Here is a 22,295-nt window from a genome sequence, read left to right as displayed (position 1 = left end):
TTCTATGTTATTTTTTTTTCCAAATTTCGTCAGTATACATGCACATGCCTGTTGTATCAACAGAGCTCTCCATTATTACTAAAATACACTCCCGTTCCAACAAACACGATAATAACGAAACTCCAGTTACGAGGTAGTACAAAATTCAGGCCCCGACATTATCCGCTATATATTTGTAATTGTTTATTTTTCGGTTATAAATAAATTTCTCTATAACGAGAGAAAACTGCCTGTCCCGAGGACTTCGTTATAACGGGGGTTAACTGTATTTCAGCTCAGCTCACTGAGGCTCTCTGAATCTTGGTTGTGGCGTCGTCCAGCACGTGGATTCCTGACTAGAATGATTTTTTGTCCCCCGGTGTTTCACTATTCAGTACTATACGTCCCGTCCTCCCTTCGTACTGATTCCTGTCCCTTCTCGCTTTCTTTTTCTCCGATTCGAATGTTGCTTCAATATCTTTCTGCTGGCGTCTTTTTGTTCTGGTCCATGTTCTCATCCTCCTCTGTCCCTCACTTACTTTCTTCACTTCTTCGCCCCCCCCCCCCCTTTTTTTTTTTTTTTTTTTTGGTTCTCGTCTATCAATGTCTAAAATCGATGTGACTCTTCTTTATGGCGTTTAGCCGTGGTTAGTACATCTCTCCACCAATGACTTTGTTCTCTGGGATTGTTCGCTTCTTCCTCTTCCATGTGTCCTTCGTTTTCCTTGTCCTCTCAAGAAACCAAATCCTCAAATAGTAACATGCTTCATTAGCTTTTTGTTTCGGATTCATCCAGGGGGTGTTAGTTTTCCTGCCAAGAACGCTGGCCAGTTTCGCGGATGCTGTCGTCTTCTGAGCCGTTTCCGTCACTGAGTGTCTATTGGAAAGTGAGAGGAGATTGAATAGAATGACGAAGTTTTGTCAGATAGTTATAGACGACTTTGTATTTTTCTGTCTGATCCATGTAATATACCTCGTTTACGTGACCTCTTATCGTCAGCATTGCTAGTGTTAATTCGCGACTCTTATTTGATGTCACCGTTAAAGTTCACCCAATTTTTCGCCTTTGGAACTTCGCAGTGCACATTACGAAAAAAGAAAATGCGCTGTTTCATGTCGTCACTCAAAATAACTTACCCTTCACTATTTACACTACCTTTAAAATCTGAAACTAAATTTAGCAACCTACTTTTGCGCAAATATGAAAGCACCAAAATAAGAAAGATACTTCACACATTTTGCGGAGGCAGCAGCGCACGTCGCGAAGATCTCGAAAAGTGAATGTTTTCTGCAACGACATGCGAGTTGACGTCGATATTATCGCATTTGGGTAATCCACGTCATTTCCGAAACCAGACATTGCTCGACATGAATTTTTCTAAACCATCATGACACACAACTAATTGAAATGTTTTATTTCTGCCCCTTCTATATTGTTTAATACATCTCTTCCAATTTATGCTACGAATTTACTTCCTGGTACTCGGTAATTTTGGAATGGAACAAATTTCTTTAACTAAAGTGTATTATGTCCTTATGTTTACTTTTGCTTCTTCCTCTGAAGCTACTTACATTGCGTAGTTAAAAGAAATTGTAGGCCTATGTAACATAGTAGACTTTTTTTATGAGACGGATAATGTTAAAGTATAAAACGCAACGTTGCTGTATTTTTACGTCTTTTTCTCCATGTTTTACTCACCTTTACTTTCTCTTGTTTCACTTCACTGATAACAATTAAGTTATTGATATAATTTATGTCAAAGAAATACTCAATTTTACTGGGTTAGCACTGCAAATCGAAATGGGATTTCTGAAATTAACATGACCAAAATGGAAAGTGCTGTGTGAATCGATTGTGAAACGTACTACTAGTATGGAGTTAAATATTAACTACTCTTTTTCGGCCATCTCTTCAGCACGTGTTCGGTAGCGATTTGCAAAAAATTCATTTATAAAGTCGCCCGTATTTCCTCTTGTCATGTTCGTACCAACTGTGACTTAAGGTTGAAACATTTTCGAAGTTGCCTCTACAGTATAGCAAGATGTACCCTTACATTAAAATCACAAAGGTGCATAAAAAGCCACGGGGCAAAATTTTGATACTGTCTTCGTGCAATCTGGCAGACAAATAATGTCAAAAATTAAGTAGTAAATAAAAATTGGCGGACCGCATATATGGTCGACAAAAATGCAATATAGATCAATTTATTGAACCTGATCTTCAAGACGTATACCAGTGCCAAACATGATATGTCATCACAGCATGACACAGCACAAAGTTTTTACAGAGAAAAAAAAATGGCGATCAAAAATAAAATGCACAAAAAATGTCTCATATAGACATTGCTAGATGGAAAAATGGTTTCAATTAATATGTGCAGTTTTTAACAGAGCATTTGATTATATATTTTTTTCTGTTTGTCCAGCTAGGCAATTCTAATTCAACATTAATAAGGAATAATAATTGATGAGATAAAAACACATACCTCTGTGCCTCCGTGATAGTCATTCAGCAACTTGTTCAAAGGCTTGTTATTGATGGTAATGCACTCCACCTGTAGCATGATGGACAAAATGAAAAAAAAGGCTCATATTTTATACCAACATATAACTTATATACATATATACAATTTATATTTACATACATACACACACACACATAATTATATATATATATATATATATATATATATATATATACATATATATATATATATATATATATATATATATATATATATATATATATACATGTATACCGAGAGAGGGAAAAGAGAGGGAGGGAGAGAGAGAGGGAGAGAGCTTGCTTCCAAAAGGATCTAAATTCATCATTTTCCAATGGATTTAGCACCTTTTTGAAAAAAGCTCTTCAGATACATTACCAGATTTTGATATTCTCTAACGGAAATCGTTTCATGGCAGCATACTGAATATTAATTGAATCACGTGTTCCTACCAATATGGAATGACAAATCCTTCTTCGTTTCAAAAAGAAGTCTTCATTTTGATACATTTTCTTTTATAGATACAAAACTTTCATTGATTATCGAGCGTCGGTACGGATTGAGATTACACATGATTGAAATACCACTGCTTGGGATGTTTCCATTTTTTCAAACTTTACAACATCTTCCATTGGAAATAGGAAAGTATGCGATTATATTTCCTCGATGGGATTGGCGAATTTCATAAATCAATGCCACCGGAAAGACATAATTGTATGGCGAAATAAATCGAAATATCGCGCTCAAGGTAATTGACGCCCCCCCCCTCCCCATTTTGAAGACGACAGTGTTGGACAGATGACAATGACTGATTCTTACTCTATGGCGTGAAGCCTGGGAGGCTATTGTCGTGAAGAATGTCCTTGGCAGCATTCGCACATTGATACTGGCAAATGTAAGATGAGGCAGACGACACAGAAATTCAGCCAAGTTTGCTGCTGCTGACTCTGGGATGAATCTTCCCTTTGACAAGTAAGACAGTAAGTGTTTACTTATATTCAATTGGCTTATCTGTAAAAGAAAAAGAAAAAAAAATCAGTCACACATTTCTAAACTCTACCGAACCATTTTCCTTTGTCTATTTCTGAACCTCTCTCTCTCTCTCTCTCTCTTTCTTTCGAAATTTTCAGAGCATTCGTAACGTATCGTACACGTTACTGTGTTACAAAATTAATTAGTTATTGCTCTATAAAAGCAGACAACGAAACGGAATCCACTAAGTTGGGTCTTTGTTACGATCTTCGCAATGGAACACGTCGCAATAATGTTTATCAGTTCATAACATTAACTTACGATAAAAACAAACAAACAAACAAAAATCGGAATGTTTAGTATTGAGATACATTATTAAGCAATTTTTATGCTACATGAAATTCTTGTACAAAGGTAACATTCCCTATGACTATTCGTCAATGACAGCAGCATGAAACAATGTAAAGCCTGGAGAGAATAAACCGTTTGACAGATGATATGAAGGTGTATCGTTGTTACTGCATGACTCGACGTCCTCGTAGAGTCAACCTGAGTAGCCTTCGCGTTACGGTATATTGCTTCCGTATAGATTCAAATTATGGGTTGTGACTTACGAATGCAAATTACTTCTCCACAGCCTCCTTTTTGGGGTGTTTGAAAGCGAGGAAGTGATCACAAATACCTATCACATTTTCGCACACATTCCTCCAGTGTCATTCTAAGTTAGAATATCTTTAAGTATTTTTACTCTATTGCATTTTATCATAAAAGTTTGATTTATTATGAGGCACAAACATTGCGTAGACGCACACGTAGCGTGCAGTCTTTGGGATTTCAAGATTTCAATATACGACAGAAAAAAAAAAAAAATCATGATCCGAGCACCTTATCAAAACGATTTTTCCCGGTCTATATGATAATTGTTTTAATATAAAGGCCTAGTACACTCCTTTTAGACGTGAGATAGCTACAGGCAGTGACGTCGCTGGTTGTTTTAAAAACTAATTTGCTGTAGGGATCTTTCTTCATTTGAGTAAAAAAAATGCATTTGTTTATTTCAAGCCAAAATTAACATATCATCATTAGTTTTTTTGTAGTTCTTTCTTTTATTATGAATGAATTAATTGAATTGAATTGACTTGAATTTGCCAAAGTCTTTGTTTTTTAACCCGACACACGTATGTGTGTTTGTGTGTCTGTATTTCAGCAACGATATCGTTTGCCTTATATCCCTTCCCATTAAAAGAAAAAAAAAAGATAATGTGTTCAATATTTACTTCAATCTTGGGAACAGTACAGCGCCATACACCTGCCCAACGTTACTGCATTTAGGGATTCCCCACTGAACCCTCTTTCAATCTCTCTCTCTCTCTCTCTCTCTCTCTCTATATATATATATATATATTTGTATATATATAAACATTATATATATATATATATATATCCCTCTCTTTCTCTCCTTTTCTTTCTCTCGCTCTTTCTCTCTCTCTCTCTCTCTCTCGCTCCAACTTCCCTCACTCCTCTGTGCCTGCTTGTGCAATGTTTTTTTTTTTTTATTTATGGCAAAAATTTAATTATCACACTTTAAAACTGAAGGAACTACCGTGAACTAGTAAGTGAAGCTGGCAGAACTAGGGTGAATTCCAGTGAATACATATTTGAATGCATTTGGTTAGGCCAATAGAAATTGAGAATTCCCCTGTCATGTGTTTACTTTAAGCCAATCACCAGCCGCAATTTCCCCTGGTTTGGGCGCGGGAAGGTTTACCTGAGCGACGCGTCGCCTGTGCGTGCACGTACTGTGTGCATGTGTATACGATGTGCTGTGCGTATATATATAATAATGCATAGGATTTACGTGCGTGTGCAATCGTGAGAATCAGCGCCTGGATGTAATGGACGTGAGAAAATTTCTGTCTTCAAATGGAGTGGGGCGGAGATATTATTCACATTTTTGAAGGTAAGCAAACCATAGATCGATCTAATTATAACTTGTTGAGTTCTTCCAGTATTATGGGCTAGTCTACCTCTCCGTAAACGACCATCTAAGTTACCTTACGAATAACCCCGGGCCCGGGACGCTCCTTGTAACGTTAGTGTACACAGTTAGCTATGGGGCTGGTCGCAGTTACCTTACGATCTAACACTTAACAGCTAGAATCCGAGGCCGAAACTCAACTGTTAGGTGTTAGGATCTAATACTACAGTAATACTTTGAGTCTTTGTGCATGTTGGGATGGGGCTCGGCCTATTCGCGGACTATAAAGTAACTTTTTAACGTTAGAAACGCATTTTTCAAACAAAATAGAGTCTAGTTCTAGACCAGGTTATGATTTCCAAAATTAACAAAAATGAGTGACGAATGTAACCGTCATTGACATTGTACATCTGATATTGTAACTGCGTTAGGGGGCTACTTGTACTTTTGTAGGCACCTAGACTTCTATAGAGCGAAGTTGAAAAAATGCCTCATGATACATCGATCATCAGGAGCTATCTTCTATTCTAATAGAGTTCTAAATGTTCTAACGTTAACATTATGCGTTTCAGAAAATATTGGGACACACTAGTTTCTAAACTCTGAGTCTAAATTCTCCAGAACGTTAGTCGTAGGCCTAACGTTAACTACTAACAGTGTAATGTTAGATCTTAGAGAAACTAATAGAACTAGACACGGTCTAGTCTACATGTACTTAAGTTGGGGTTCTACCGAGGTAGGGCTTACTCTAAGTCTAACTGTAAAAGTCTAGCCGTTAGTCTAAACAAGTCTCACAACCATCGGCGTTAATTGTAGGCCCTACTCATTTATTCTATTCCAACTAGAACAGCATTAACGCGAAATAGGCCTACTATTACTAACGGGTTAGGCCCAACTAGTATTAGTAGGTACTAGTAGTCTTAGAACTCCGGTTAGGTCCCCACTCACCCTTCACCGCTATAGCTGGGGACTTCTTTCAACCTCCATAGACTTTGCGCATTAGTGGAGACACACACGCAGAATGAGAGGGGACCGATATCACGATTTAGCCCTAGAACGTAGTAGAAGCAGAACCTAGACCACTGTTAAACATCTAGGGCCTACATTGAACGGTTTTCCAGGATAAGCTATATCCTAGGGCCTAGGTCCGGTTCTCATTGCGGTATTATAGACCTAACGTTAGGCCTACAGTGCAGTGGTATGAACTCTACATGGACTACAAGCATAGCATCATGCACACAGAGATGATCACTGTAAAGTATGTAGAGGGAGACGTCTAGTCGAGTTTAGACCACGGTTAGAGATCGACGTATATAAAGCTGTGCTATAATTAACCCTATTTTAACTGGGGGGGGGGGGGGTCAAATTGACCCCTTTCTCGACATTTCACGCCACGATTCCACAACGCGCAAAGATTTTGCCGCGTCATTTCATGACTTTTTTCATTGAAGTCTCCCGCATATTTTGAGACCAAATTTGCGACGTCCGGGTACACCGTTTTGAAGTTACGCAATGTTTTGCATATCCATGTCAACCTGAAAACAGCTCAAATTCATGATTTCTGTGCAAATCCTATGCAAATTGTGGTTTGTTTGTTTGTTGTTTTGTTTAATTAATATAAAGTAGATTATTTCAACTTTTAACCATTGAAATTAATCAATTCTAATGTAGATAAGCTTGAAAAAGTGCCTGCAACAAATTTTGGAAAAAAAAAACAAACAAACAATGGAAAACAAAAGATCGAAAAAACAGTAAAATACATGAAAAATTAACAAAACAATAAAAAAACAAAAGAAACTGATTTTGACTGCACTATTTTTTTTAAAAGAAAATTGTTTAATGTGTCTTGAGGAACTCTGACACAAAAATTTAGCAATCCTTCAGTCTTTTTGTTGGAGTTATATGTAAAAATATAATTTCATGCATAAATTTGCATAATTAATTTATTCAAAAATATAAAATCAAAATTTTTTCTATTGTATGACCATGTAATCTTGTAGTTGACATCGGGCTCTATTTTCAGGCAAAATTTTGCGGCGATCACGCGATCGGCGGCCGAGATCTGAAGGGCGGGGGGGGGGGGGGGGGTCAAATTGACCCCCCCCCCGTAAAAACTTGGTCTCCAATAGCCCAGTTAAAATCGGGTTAATGCAATAGACAAGAAGCGTCTAGAAACTCTACATTGCTATTGAGTTGACAGCCGAATCACTGACACTGTGTTGCCAGAAGGTGACCTAGATTGATACGGTAAAAAAAAAAAATGGTGAAATTTGGTGATTTATATAATTGTGATGACCTATGTAGTAAAAAGGACTTTTATTTGCCACCACATTCGAGCATCCACACTGCTGGGAGAATACCATAGTGCTATTGCACTCCCACGTCATGTGTGGCAATCATCTAAGTAAGAAATACGATGCATGCACTGTTAATTGTTAGTCCACTGTGACATCACACTTCTAGCTGAAGATCAACGTGCTCACACATCATGGAGATCGATCTCCCTTTTAGCAGACGACAAGGGGTACTATATTTGAACATTGTTTTTTATGAAAGTTACAGGTGACCTTAGGCATTGAAATTTGGCAGAGATCATCTTTGGGTCTTTCTAAATATGCTGATCGATGTAGCTAAGAAGTAATTACTAGCTTTTCTATTGATGCACACTTAGTATTTGTGTGGACAAAACGGAACTGCATATTGTCTTGTGGAGATGAGTTCTAAATCCATTTCTGAACATTGTGTTTTCATGCTTTCCTCCAGATAAAAAGACGTAACATGACAGTTCTTCGGGAGTGATGGTGATTTAAAGGAACTCGGTATAGGGGTCATCATTTGGAGAACGAAGACAGATTGATAGCTATGCAGTCTCTGTCACACCACGAGGGTGCAGATCACCAGATTGAAGAAGTACATGTAACAGATGTGGCCAACGACTAGCCATTGAATGCAGGGTTGACGAATGCTGGAAACACCGGGCCAACATCAGCTAAGGAGCCTCTGAGATATGGACTTCCATTGCACTAACCCTGCTGTAAGCTATTCTGTTGTTTTCCACGATGATTAATGAAGGGAGACTAGTTTGAAATTGATTCACATTTATTTTACATTCTAGAGTCTCAGTAATTACATAAGAGGCTACATTAAGAGACTGAAAGCTTTGTTGGTTTTGTTTTGTTTGAAGAAATGATTTTCAAGTATTAATTATTCTTCATGGAGCAGTTTTGGAGCTGTCCTCTCTAGAAATGAAAGCCTTGAGAGGTTAGTACTCGTATTTAAGAAAAATGTATACTTGCTGTATCGACAGAAGTGAAAACCATGTTATGGTCAGTCTTGAGTTGTGTAAGTAGAGCTGAACGTTGCTTATGGCAAATATGTATACATTTTATTAAATGATTTTGCACTTCAAGTTTATAATGTAAACTGGAGGGACCTATTATCCTCATGCCATAATTTGTATGATTTGTAAAATCTTTAAATTTTACTTATTTGCCCAGGAATTCAACACACACATCACTCCAAGGGGGAGGAGATACTTCAATAGCTGATGGAAGGAGTTCTGACTGCTCCAAGGAGACACCTGCTTATCCAGATCATCGTAGCATATTTCTTGTTGATAATGGAAGCAGAAAACTGTACAGCGTAAGTTCAATTGTTTGAATACTGGTCTGGAAAACCAGTTTCCCATTGTCATGTCCTGTACTATACATTTCCATGCAATATAGCACCATCTAATTTGCCTGTTCACTTTTGTTTTTGTCTTCTCAAATATAGAGAATAACAGACTAAAATGTGCCCCCCCCCCAAAAAAAAAAAAAAATAATAAAAGATAAAAAAAAAATGAAGGGACCGGTAAGTATAACGTTGTAAATGAAGTGATGGTTAAAAAGACTGATATACTTGTATGAAACATGTAAACAGAGTGTACCTACAAGACTCCGCGCTGACTTATTTTCTTGGTAGCCCCATTGGGCCACATGTAAATGATAATAGTCCCAATACTTATGATATAATTATAATAATGATGAATAAACAATATGGAAATTGATTTGCCATAAAGTTCGATGGATAATCACATCTTGTATTTTTTTACTAACTGTGCACATCCATACTTAACCCATCTGCATGAAATTTTCATTTGTATTAACTGATATTTGGTGTAAGAAGCACATGAATAAATGTACTTGAAACAGCGGTACTGAATAGCAATAGAAATTAATGCCAAGAAAAAAAACATGAAAATAGTTCAGCCCCTTAAAAGATTGAAATGAGGGTCAATTTTTTGATGTTATATATTTGCTTGGTAGAATATGATTAACATTCTTCTTTTCCTTTTTAAATTCAGATACCCAAGTAGTGAGCAAAAGACGCGTTGAAGCCAAGGCAGTTGCGATGCAGTACCCCACTTTGTGAGACACCACACAAGGTGCACAAGGATATGTAAGTTTATACTCATAAGTTTATGTGATCTACAACTTTTTAGCCCTCTTTAGCAGAAAGCTTAAGTGACATACATGGTATCTTATTCATCTAGCTTGCAAAAACTTGAACATTTTCAACTTTTCTCCAGAGATAGTGGACAGAATTCAACCATACTAGGAGTTGATCATCCTTGTTTAGTTAGGGGGCAAGGACCCAAAGTTGTTCAGGATATGGTCATGAGCCCCCCCCCCCCAAAAAAAAAGGGCCTTTACAGGGAAATTAATTGCATCTATGTCTTAATTAAATCATTGGGCAAATATACAGGCAATGTGGGGGCTTTTGATAATCTTTGATGTACATGTTCATAGATGTCTAATAAATTTTGTGTGCAGATTGGTCTGATTCCATGACTTAGGTTGGATGTACGTAAACTCCAACGTAACGTAATGTAACGTAAGCTCCAACATGCCAGTTGCGCCGTTCATTTATTATAAACCTATTCTCGTTTTCTTCCATAAGAATGCCACTACATGTATTTCTACTGCTATCAGATCTTCATCAGTTATAGTCAACTCTGTGCCAAAGTGAAATTTGTTGAGACTCAAGAAAAAGCTTTGACCTACAATGCATTCTTATATTTCAGGAGTACCTGTATGACAAGGATCTCGGGATTCATTGAGTATCGTTTGGAGACCTTGAGGAGCTATGACACCACTCATCAACTCAGGCAGAGAGAGAGTAGTTGCAGCATCCACCAAGCCCCTGACTGAACACAATTCCAACGTTAGATTACAAGCCAAACGAGAAGAGACAGCTACCATCGGTGTATAGGCCTACGTACATATCCTTGCTTTTTCCTCTTTTGAGATACATTAAATGCTCCTCTGAAGTTGGAACTTACATTCTTGTTGAAGAGTCAGCCTCATCAGGCTCATCTGTAGTTGAACATGAAGCTGTTACCAGGACGTACTGCAGCACTTCAACACTAAAAGTAGAACAGGGCTCGTCGATGAAAAGAATTTGTTTTGAAACTTCAAGCTGCCCTGAAAACAACCTTATTATAGGGAAGATTTTATTTTCCCAAACAACTGGCAGTATTCACCAAATATTGTGATGACACATAACGATCTAAATTCTGTATGTTCATCCATGCTTCCTTCCATGTGTCCATCTGTTACAGTTTCAGTAACTTTTTTGAACTTCAATCATAACCAAACTTGGATAATAGGTGCACTATGGTAACTTTCCCCTTATGACACACTTTGAAGTCACATGACAGGGTCAAAGCCTCAAAAGTCAAAAAACAAGGTCATTTGAGGTATAATTGTTAGTTTATTTTGGTTAACTGTTTCAAATTGCTCCCATTTGAAGAAGTTTTTTGTCAATTAGTGCTAGTTGATATTTAATTTGAATATTAGATGATCAAATATCAGTAACACAATAAACTGCCTTTAGTCAGAAACTGGCTTTCTGGTGAAAAAAAAAATTGATCTATTTTTAGGACAGAGACTGGTCGATCCCTGTACTGTTTTCAAAATGTGGTCTTAACAACTGCTAGTGAAGTGGGTAATGTTCATTGTGTCTATTTTAAACTCAACTGAGCCATAGGCTTGCGTGAGCTATTGCGATCGATCGCTTTTTGTTCGTCATGCGTCGTGCATAGACTTTTACATTTTCATCTTCTTCTCAAGAACTGGTGGGCGGATATCAACCAAACTTGGTGGAGATCATTCTTAGGGGGTAGGGACCAAAAGTTGTTCATGTGGAGCATGTGGCCCAGGGGGACGGCCCCAAGGGGAAAAAGGGGGTAATCTTTAAAAATCTTCTTCTCCAGACCCCAAAACAATGCAGTTAATATGTTATTTGTAGATCTATACATTTACCTATAAAGAATATAGTTTGTTCATGGAAAGACCCAAGTTTCGGTGGTGGGGGCCAAGGGGAAAAAACACATGTCCATCTTCTTCAAACCGGAGTCCAGATTTCAGTCAAACTTGGTTGGGATCATCCTTAGTGGGTAGGGTCCCAAGGTTGTTCATGTTGAGCATGTGGTCGGGGGGGGGGGGGGGCAAGGGAAGATGGGAGAAACTTTTGTGCTCTAGATCCAAAAGCATTATAGGCAAGATATGGTGTATGTGGATATCTTTATAGGTGAAGAATATACGTTCATGACAATGCCTCAATACCTATGATAACCTCCTTAGAGCTCGGGGGGGGGGGGGGGCAGAGGATAGGGCCCCCAAGAGAGGGAAAAAAAATCTTGCTCTCCAGACCCGAAAGCATTACAGTCAAGATACGTTTTAAGTAGATACCTTAAAGATAAAGAATATTCATGAAATGTTGTTCATGACAATACCTCGGAAAACCCCTTTGGACAGACTGTTTTGTGTACTAACATCGGTCTTGTACTAGTCTGATTTCATACCTTGATACCACCTTCAGAAATGCATCCTTTCTGTACAAAATGGCATGATATAAAAAGAAAGTCAAAATCTGAAATTTTTAGAGAATTTGTTCCGTTTGTTGTATTTTTAGATCAGATTAATACATCACATGTACCTACATTTGTATTGGATGTTACATCACTGCAAGCCTCATTACATCTTATTCTTATGGACAGTAATGTGTTTGTGTGTGAAAGTTTATGAAATATACTCTGTAATAACGAAATTGTATAGGAACCACACACATTATCTCAATGAGTTATTACTATATGCCTATGTTATAATCATTTGTTAGAAAGCAACCAGAGTCAGATTTCTCTAATTAAATTCCAAAATACATGTACTGTACATTTAGTACACAATCCTTGGGAATGAATTTCTGCTTTAGTTTCAGACTTTGCCTTGCGGCTACTCCTTGACACAGATTTCGAGTTGTATAGCCACATATAATTTATAGTTCTTAATACACTGTACAATAAAACATGCGTTATGAAGCTGAAATAATGAGAAGGATGAGAAAGACTCAAATCAAGTTTGTAGCCCATATTATACCAAAATTATGAATTATAATAAATTTGCTCTCATAGTGTTAAGTTGACTTGGTCATATGATTAAAGCTTTTGTGACTTGATTTGAGATAATTATCATTGAGAAATTTATAATGCATTTGGAGTTGGATTATTATACCTGTCCTAGCTGTAAGATAAAACCAAAATCAACTGCCTAGTTCCTAGTATAGCAAAGTTATTCACACAATTAAAAAAATCGCTCCCATAGACTTTATGTGTACCGTTTCTCTCCCCTCTCCCCCTCACCTCCCCCGCACCTTCATCGTTTTTTTTTTATTCTATCACTTGCCGTGTCACAATTTCATGTGCTTAATGAGCTCATATAACAGTGAATCATAACATAATTTTTTTTTTTTTGGTCCACCCTTTTGGGTTGCAAGTTCACAACACATGGCCATTTACGGGTTCAATTTCATATAAATGTTGTATATAAGGAGATATGCAGTTGTAGAGCTCGACTCTTGATTTATTTGATGCTTCCCATTGTGTGTTGAGTGTTTTTATGTAACCCTGTATATTCATTTGTTTATTCAATGCTGCAATTCAATTTCTTTTCAATTATGTAAGATTCATTTGTGATATTCATGATGCCTACATTAATTTGCTGCATTCGTTGGATGAATAAAATTTGAGATTTTTAACCTGATATTATTGCTTTTGTTTTAATGTATTTTCGTCACAGTTACATTATCTGCATACATGTAATTTTATTTAAGATTCATCTCCGAGACCTTGACTAGCTTTCGCTTGTCACGCATGCTGCACTAGGTTTGGTGAAAGCTAGTCAAAAGGGCCAGACCAGCAATAAGCTAGTCTAGCTGTTTGTACTAGCTCTATGTTAGTGTAACTTGACACCATCTACACTAGTTTAAAGCTAGTCGTTTTCTAGTCAAGCAGCAATGACTAGCCTTACTCAGCATAGTCCAGCATCCATTACAAGTCTCATGCTAGTCCAGCAGTCATGACTAGCATGGAAATCCAAAGCTAGTAACTTAGTTCAGCAGACATGACTAGCTTTGTGCTAGTCCAGCACTCTTTGACTATCTTTTGCCTAACTAGTCCAGCAATCACTACTAACATGATGAGTAGTTTTATGCTCATTACTAGCTTGATTTCCCTAGTCCAGCAGTGTTAACTAACATCATGACTAGCATTATGCAAGTCCAGAAGTCATTACTTGCCTTGGCTTACCAAGTCCAGTAGTCATTACTAACTTCACGGTAGTCCAATAAGCAAGTCAAGCTAGCATTACTAGAATAACACTAGTCCAGGGTGACACCATCTGGACTAGCTTCTTATTAGTCCTGCCTACCAATTTAGGTTGTGTGTGAAAGGAAGCGAAAAACTGCAAAAAAAAAAACCTCGACATCTTCGCCCCACAAATACAGTGTACCTGTCCTATAAAAAATTTCAGACACTTGATACATGAAAATGTTTTGGTGGTAACTTGTTTGTTCCCCATCCTTCCACAATCCCCTGGTTAAGCTTACATTGCTTTTTTATGATAGCAGGAAGATTGATAGATCAATATCAAGAACTGAAAGGAAATATTACTGTAGTTTTGCTAAAAGAAGACAATAAGAGAAAAGAAAATGCTACTCTAAGGTTCACATTCCACCTAAAGTAAAGTGAAAATAAAAGTAATATGACAGTTCTCATCTACATTTTCTCAACCTCTCTTGATAATGTTTTACCTTCATGAATTCCGACGAAGGAAAAGATGTGTAAAATGTCAAATAAAGAGGAAAGGGCCTTTAACGAACCCTGTCCTTATAAATTTTTAGATTCTTGTAGATGCACATTGAAAGTCCACATCATCATATTCTGACAAACAATTTGTAACTGTTGTCACCTTCAAGCAATCTTTAGTAGAATGTCACAAGTGCTGAAAGCACGCCTACATTCTTCCAACCTTCTATTCATTCGGGCATTTATTTTCCGTTTGTACATAATTATGTTTATTTATCTATCCATTCATTCAGCTTTAAACTTTATTCTCAATAGTGAAAGATTCAATTTGAGGCATCCATGGTTTCTGTATTCAAGGCACATATACATTTTATATTTTATTTCAAAGCTATACCTGTCATCTTTACTTTTCCAAGCAGAAATATTGGAAGCATTTACACTGCACATACATGTTGTTGCAGCTGATAAATACTCTAATAGCAACACTTTTACCTGGCATCAGCAAGTTATACTTTATGCCCATAATGCCCAAACGCACACCTCACGATTGTTATGGGATGAAACAATGAAATTTTGATGTGTTTTGTGGGTGTCAGGCTTTCATGTCTGTATATTATCACGACATGTTAGCGCTTTTTTCCCTCTATAGCCCTCTTGTATCTTTTATTTCTTATTGCGATGTGTGTTGTATTGTGACTTGCTCTTTCCTCAAGCAACAAAGTGATTGTTCAAGTGTAGGTGGCAGTATAAAAAAGTTTGCATGCCTCAAATACGTCTTCCAGCAGCCTTTGCTGTAGACCAATTTCTCCCTTGGTCATTCCCACATGTGTCTTTCGTTGAGCGAGTTTCAGTTTTGTGCAGTGTATGCTCAAAGGTGCTTAATTCTACAATTTTGACTTTTATATTTCATTGTTTAGATTGGGGTTATGTGTGTGTGTTTCTTTCACCCAACATTGGGGGGGGGGGGGAATAAAAAAAGAAATAAGCAGAATATGTACCTGCTTAAAAGGAAGAAGAAACAAGAAGACAAAAAGAAAAATTAGATCTATACTTTATAAAGAGATGAATACATAGTCCATTGTTTCTCAATCAAAATGACAAAAGAAGTGATAGATATCAACATCTTGTACAATACATTTCATCAATAACAAAAGTTCAGATTGTATCCTTGTGGAAAGTTTGTAGAGCTCCCAGATTGCTTTAAATTTGCTACAGTATGTGTTTGGACTACGAAGGTGATACTTTTCATCGTATGACTTCTATTTGTTTTGTTTTTTTTTTTTGTTGAGAATACCGGCTGGCTTAGACCCTGTATACGTGTTGTACCCAAGACCGTGCACAGGCATGAAAGGAAACCCTTTTTGTGTTCCATTCTCTGTCTCAATGTGTGCGTTACTTGTTGGTTTACACCTCCCCCCCCCCCCAAAAAAAAAAATAAATAAAAAAAATAAAAAAAATATTACAGTATATGAATCGAGCATTTTCAATGAATGAATCAATTATGTAAGTGAATATAATTGCATTATGATATATTTCACATGACAGCAAACAAAATACACCTTGTAATTATGAGTGAATAGGATTGCAGTATGATATATTTCATGTTGCCACTGAACAAGCAAGAAATCGCTTGTTAGTGAGCAATCATAAGATATGCAGGAAAAAAAAAATGTCTGTTGTAAGGATTTTATGGAAGATATTGATTAAAAAAAAATGGACAGAGAGATGAATGAATGCAGTGAAATGTAAAAACAGATCATAGAGCTTTTATAGTTCTTCATGTTTGTGAGTGGTAATGGGGACCCTTAGATTGAAGTCAAAGCTACAGCCACCATTGAAGTGGAAATCTTGGTGCCTTCCTTGTAAAAATGAAAGCACAGTCAATTTTGCTTGTTTATTTATGAGTAATGCTAGAATGTCTTTTATACTTTGATAGTAAAAACACACAAAATTCATCAGCTCTCCCTGCCAAGTGCAAAGAAATCACTCAAGCAAAAATTTCCGCCTTTAAAATTTACTTTAAGGACCACTGTTTGAAGTCTGTGTGAACTCTGAGGGGGCGTGGGCATTGAAGCTTCTCTAACAGACAAAATAATGCTAAGAGTGTGTGTGTATGTGTGTGTGTGTGTGTATCTGTTTGTGTGTGTACCACTTGGTACTGTATATATAAATATATTCGTATGATATGCATGAGGGTTTGTGAATGAGCTCAGTAGGGTCCTATACACTGCATCACCTGTCGAAGTACATCTGCCAAATTTTCCAGGCTACTTCACAATGGCCATCTCTTCTGCTTTGTGACATGACTGGTATTAAACCGCATCTTGTTACCCTGGCATCTATCTAGATGGTAACCCAGTTTATGTCTATTCTCCCGCCTATATTCAAACCATCATTTCATCTTTCTATTTGACTCGTAATCATTTTACATCAATGACTTTTGCCTGTAATATCACTGGATTCTGGGGAAGGATTTTCAAAGCAGGGTTGAAAGTATATATTTTCCTTCAATACACGTATCTATTATTTATTTATTGCAATGAAAACAAGACAATTCTAGCTGCAAAACATTGAGATTTCTTTCAATTACTCTGCAAAAATAGAAACAGGTAGATTAATTTTGTCACAAAATTTGAAAAGGATAGTGATTATTTTGGTTCTGACTTCGATGGATTGCAATGCCATTTCCAACTGTCACAAAGTAGAGTGATATCACAGTTAGTTCAAATACTTACATATTTTTTTCGTTTTTAAGTTGAAAACTGATTAATTCAAAGGTATAGATGACAAAGAATAAGGACCTGAGCTGCCATGCTCTAGGTTTGTTTGTTGGTTTGTTTGTTTTTTTGTCTATCTTTTTATCATTTTGGGTGACAAGGATGTATAAAGCATTAGAAGAAACCTTTGCAGTTGGCCAGAGAATAGGCGATGCACAGGACTAATGTCATTCGTTTTCAGAAGTTTTACACCAGTTCAAATTAGAGCTGACAAGTATTTTCAAGTATTTTGTGTGCTCAAAACACACATTTGGCCAGTGATTTATCTGAATCCCCCCCCTATCTCAATAAAACTGCACTATCCCTCTTAATAAATCTTGCTTCTTATTGAGTAGCACACAATCTACAGTCATATGCATCAAAGCAACACAGAACACAAAATAAATGAGATAACTCTATAACAGGTGGGGTGAAATTTGATATAGAATCTTCCATATTTTTCCACTTTTCCCTGAAAAGGCAAATTTTCTATCACCCTTTCTTCTTGGGGAATTGATGAACTGTGTCATAAATGTGTGGGAGAAATTGCTTATCTGAATGAAAGACAATAGATTGTGAGGAGAATTTGATTCCACTGAATAATGAACTTTTTGTAAGTTTCCTCGGGCTTGTTTCATCTAGTAGGCTTGCTAAGGGCGAAAAAAGGGGTGATCGCTGCATTTTATAGTACAAATGTCCTATTTGGCACACATGTTCCTCTGTACAATTGGAATTTTTTCATCTAAAGAGACAATCTGTATCTATGCAAATAAGCCTTAATTTGCATAATTTATGCAAAAACACATATAAAAATTATTTAAAAATATATGTGCATCCAGTGGAAATACCTAATTTGGTAAAAATATTCTATAGAGTATGTGGAAACAATTCCTGCAAAAATTGATTTCATATTTATGTAAATTAACCTAAAATTTGCATAATTATGGAAGTTATTGTGCAAAAATCAGCATTTTTCAAAGAATTTCTCAACTATTAAGCACTGGATCTTGTAGTACAAAGTTTGAACCTGGGATGGATGTTCCTTGGTTCAAGAGTAAATGATTCATCTGAAGAGACAAACTGTCTCTATGCAAACAACCTGTTATTTGCATAATATGCATATCAATACCTACACATCTACAGATAATCAGAACAAACAAAAAGCCTTGATAATGAGCTTTAAAGAAACTCCCCTTAAATCTTATAGATAGATTTAACCCGTTAGAAACACTTTATGAAACAAAATGAGAAAAGAAATTGAATTTATTTAATCATCATTACCAGCTAATTTACATAATTACTACAGAAAGTAAAGTAAAAACATTATTTTTAAAGTTTTCTTACAGTCAAAGAACCGCATTTTATAATCGAAACTACGGAAGTAGTATGCATTTCCTTTAGTCAAAAGGAAATGGTTTGTAATATCAAAAGACTATTTGTCTATGCAAATACCACCTAATTAGCATCTTATGCATATTAATACCCGAATGTACCAGAATTCAATGGTCAAGGTCGACTAAAGAAATTGTATCAGTTTAAGCGATAACTCGAGACTAAACTATGCAAATTTCACCAAACCTGGTCCAAAGATTACGTATGATGGGGCAAGTGATTAAGCAGTTTTTGAGTAAAATCAGCAAAAGGTCAAAGGTCAAAAAGTTCAAGGTCAATGCTAAATTTTAATTGTTTTCCTTATACTTATGCACCGTCTGAAGGTACTTTCTTCAAACTTACCAACTGCATACAATGTACTACCAAAATAAGATTCTGCCTTGAGTTTCAGGTCAAGAGGTCAAATGTCAAATTTCAGGTGAAAGTGTTTAAATTTCACTTTTTTTCTACATATCTCGCAAATGGTTCAAGGTGTCTTCATGGAACTTGGTACTGGCAGGGATTTTCTAGGGAATTTAGGGGTCATTTGTCAAAGGTCAGGGGTCAAAGATCAAGGTCAATTGAGCCCTCAAAATTTCACTATTTCCCTCATGTTTTTGCAATACTTGTAGGATTTCTCTTGAAACTTCATATATTCATGTATTATGTAATGGATATTCTCTGGGAAATTTCCTGCCAAAATGTCAAAGCTCTGATAAAAGTGCTATATTTCACTTTTTCTTTCATATCTTGAATGTGAATCAAGGTGAGATCATGAAACTTAGTATATATTTGTGCATGTTCTACCTGACAGTAATACCTTTGTTTATTATCGAAAAAAACGTTAAGCCCTCCCCTCTCAAATGTTTTTGTTTCCTCTTGATAAGTAGGAAAGGACATGAAATCCAGTGACATGGTATAGTCATCACCGTCATTACATTTAGTGGAGCGGCATAGCCGAAAAATTGTGCATTTTGTGATAAAAGCACCAAATTTCGTACACAGGTTGACAATCACGTTCAGATCAAATGTAGATATTGGGCCATCGTAAATAGCTCCCTCAACGTCCGTGGCAGCCATTTTTTCAAAATGGCTTCCATAAATGCCATGTTTTCGTAAAATTTACTAATTTTAGGAGAGAAAAAGTCAATAAGATTTTGGTTACAAATGGGAAATTACATTCAAAATAAATCTAGATAGCGGGCCATCGGATATAGCGCGCTCAACGGCAATGGCAACCAATTTTCAAAATGGCCGCCATAAATGCCATTTCTTCAAAATATTTGCTAACTTCAGAAGGGAAAGCCAGTAAGATTTTGCAAACAAGTGGGAAATTACATTCAAAATGAATCCAAATATTTGGTCATTGTGAATTGCGCCCTCAACGTCCATGACAGTCATTTTTCAAAATGGCTGTCTAATGTGCCACTTCGTCGATGATTTTGCAAATTTCAGAAGGGAAAAGTTAATAAAATTTTTCCCATAAATGTTAATTTCATTCAAAATGAATCTAGATATTAGGCCATCGGAAATTGCGCCCTCAAAGGCCATGGTAGCCTTTTTTTTTTTCAAAATGGCTGCCACAAATGCCATTTTTTGTTAAAAAATGCAAATTTCAGAAGGGAAAGCCAATAGTCTTTTTTTTTGTAAACAAGCTGGAAATTACATCCAAAATAAATCCAGATATTGGTAAATTGAAAATTGCGCTCTCAATGGCTATGGCAGCCATTTTTTTTCCAAATGGGCACCATAAGTGCCATTTTTTCATTTAAGAAATGCTAATTTCAAAAGGAAAAGTCAATGAAATTTTGGTTAGAAATGGGAAATGAGATTTAAAATAAATATCGATATTGGGCCGTCGTTAATTGTGCTATCAACGGTCATGACAGCCATTTTTCAAAATGGCCACCATAAATGCTATATTTTCGAAAAGATTTACTAAAATCAGAAGGGAAAGCCAACGAGATTTTGCAAACAGGTGGGAAAGTACATTCAGAAGTAAACTTATTGGGCCATTGCAAACTGCCTCCTCAATGGCCATTCCAGCCATTTTTCAAAATGTCCACCATGAATGTCTTTTTTTCCACAAAGGTGGAAAATTACATTCAAACTGAATTTGATAATAGGCCATCCAAAAGTGCACCCTCAACAGTCATAGCAGCCAAGTTTTAAAACAGCTGCTATGGATGCCCCCCCCCCACCCTTGTTTTGATTTGTTTTTTTTTGCAAAAATTTGCTGATGTCAGAAGGAAAAGTCAATAAGACTTTGCAAACAAGTTGAAAATTATGCTCAAGAAATAAATTTAAGTGTAAAGTCTTCTTAGAAGGCGCCCTCAAGGGCCATGCTGACCGCTATGGATGTCTGCTTCTCTCTTTTTTCTTTTCTTTTCTGGAAATATTTGCTAATTTCAGAGAGAAAACCAAAGAAATTTGTACATTCCTTTGTGTTTAAAATCATATTCAAAAGAAAATAATAATTATATGAGTTCATTACAAATGGCACCATCAACGTCCATGGCAGCCATTTTCCAAATGACCACTATAGATGCTATCTATTTCTTGAAAATATGATAATGCCACAAGAAGACAATATAATTTCTTGTGCAAATTGACAAAAGACATTCAAATAAATTCAAGTTTGAATTTGAATTTAAATTTAAAATGAAGATATTGAGCCACCATTTAAACATCGTCCCAACGGCTATGGCAGCTCTTCGGCAAAATGGCTTCCACACAATCCTTATTCTTATTTGCTTATTCCAGAAGGAGAAAGCAATAGAATACTGCTAAACAGCCATTATATCTAATGCAATCTGGTGTTCAAAGAAATTTGAATTTTAAAAAAGGTTTTATTGATGTGTTAGTTCTAAATTCATGTTTTCAGTTTAGTCCTAATTGCAGTATTCGTGTGTGACGGCTAACAGTATGGATATCAAAGGTATGTGTTTTATGGAAACATAGCAAGTAGATTAACTTTTATCGTAAAGTAAAAAGCCACTTTTTCGTATCTGTTTTAAGAATATTTAGGAAGTTACATTTTAGAATAGATACACGTCATATATCCCATAATTATATTCAATGATATGGTGTTACTGTCAAAGTTAACAAATGGCGCCATTATCCCTGGATATTCATATTACTCTTTTTTGGAAATCTTTTATGTTTGCCACCTAAAATATGCATTCATCATTGGTGAGATATAATTGCTAAGCATTTGCCTTGTTTATTTCAAATGTTCCTCAAATGATTTCCGTAACACCATATTTCAGATTATATAATGTCTCTGTGAGTATTCTACTGTCCTCTCCTTCTGAAGTTAAAGCAAATTTTCAAGACGAAAAAGAAGATGACTGTATTGTAGCCATTTTGACAAATAGCTGAAATAGCCAATGAGAACACAGTTTATGATGGCCCAATGTCTAAACTTCTTTATATGTATTGTCAACTTGCGCAAAAAAAAAATGTTAACTGTCTTCTTCTGGCATTAGGACATCTTCATTAAAGAAAAATGGCATCTATGACAGCCATTTTGGAAAATGGCTGCAATTACCGTTATAAGCATTTTTTTTTTCCTTTTGAAAATTTGCGAAGGAACAATTTCTAGAGTTAAT

Source organism: Diadema setosum, chromosome 12, assembly GCF_964275005.1.
Source record: "Diadema setosum chromosome 12, eeDiaSeto1, whole genome shotgun sequence".
In the NCBI taxonomy this organism is placed as follows: domain Eukaryota; kingdom Metazoa; phylum Echinodermata; class Echinoidea; order Diadematoida; family Diadematidae; genus Diadema; species Diadema setosum.
This window is presented reverse-complemented; position numbering follows the sequence as displayed.